We start from the raw sequence: 1,425 nt of genomic DNA on the forward strand, positions 1-1,425 counted from the left end.
ACAGCTCCAATGCTGGCCCACCAGGCCCAGGTGACACGCGGCCACCGGCTCCTCCATCGCCTCCTCCACGGCCACCATCTCCAGCTTGCGGATGGCGACGTCGCCGGCCGCAGAGAGGGCCATCATCTCCTCGAGGCCCTCCCATTGGCGCTCATCGTGCGTCTTCATGGAGTCCTCCATGACACGCGCTATGAGTCGGGCCTCCTCCTCCGCTGTCATGCGAGGAGGTGGTGGTGGCGACGGAGAGGGTGAAGGCGATGGCGTGGGCGTGAGGTCGCGCACCCGCGCACCTGGGGAGCACGCGCTGCGCACTCTGGACGTGGCCGCCGCGACCCCGACGGCGTGCCGACGAAGAATGACGCGATCCGCACGTCGTGCTTGTCCTGGAGCCACGTGTCCCAGAGCCGGGAGTCGGGGGCTTACCTGTCGTCGTAGTACAGGTCGTCGGGGAGGAGGCCGCAACGGAGCTCGATCTCCTCACGACGCGCACGGCCGCTCGCAGGCACCGGCGGGATCGGGACCCGGTCGACGGAGAGGTGCCAGTTATTGGGGGGTGCACGTCGCTCCACGGGTGCGGCGTCCTCGTCTCCCAATAACGCCGGCATACATCCGTCGTGATGTACTATCGGTCGCGCTTGCCGCTGGCCATAGGGCCGATGGTGAACGGGGCAGGCGCGGGGGCCCGACGCGTTGGTGATGCGGGCTCCTCCTTCACGCCGTGGCGGCGGCGGCCCGAGGACGAGCCAGCCATGCGGTCGTGCTTCCTCTTGCGGCCATAGTTCCAGAGCTCCATGGCTGCGAGGCGGCCGGCCGGCGAGTTTGAGGCTAGGGTTTGGGGGTTTGGGGGTGTCGGGTTTCGAGGAGGCCGCGGGGTGGAGTGGGGAGTGTGGATGACTACCGGTCCACGGCTTCCCCATTTAAGAAGGACCGCGACCGTTCGCCTGGGCGGATGACAGGCGGGGCCGGCCGCGCGTGCGCATTCATGTTGGCGGGTGGGAGGGAGGTGGCCGCCTGCCATGCGGCCCCGACTCGGACGAGCGACGCATCCGTTTGCTGTCCGCCGTGACCCAAACCCGACGCATGTTTGCACTCGAAATGGGTCGGTCCAGACACGAAACGGACAAGATGGGTCCGGACTGTCGTGCGCTGGCTGACCGATTTGTCTCTTTTACCCCAAACAAACGGGACCGGACGCGATGGGGTCGCACGCTGGAGTTGGCCTTAGAGATGCCCCTACATTCTATCTCCTGAAGTGGCGAATACACTATTCGCGTCCTCGGACAAATATTATGCCCATTTTGGGGTCCCGTGCTGGAGATGCCCATAAGTTCTGCTCCCGTTTGGGAACAAAGGTGTTGTCTACCAAAGTCATGGACACGCTCTTCACTCGACTAGAACTGATAGTCGCTGGACTAGAACTGGTTG

Source organism: Triticum aestivum, chromosome 1B (genome assembly GCF_018294505.1).
Source record: "Triticum aestivum cultivar Chinese Spring chromosome 1B, IWGSC CS RefSeq v2.1, whole genome shotgun sequence".
NCBI lineage: Eukaryota > Viridiplantae > Streptophyta > Magnoliopsida > Poales > Poaceae > Triticum > Triticum aestivum.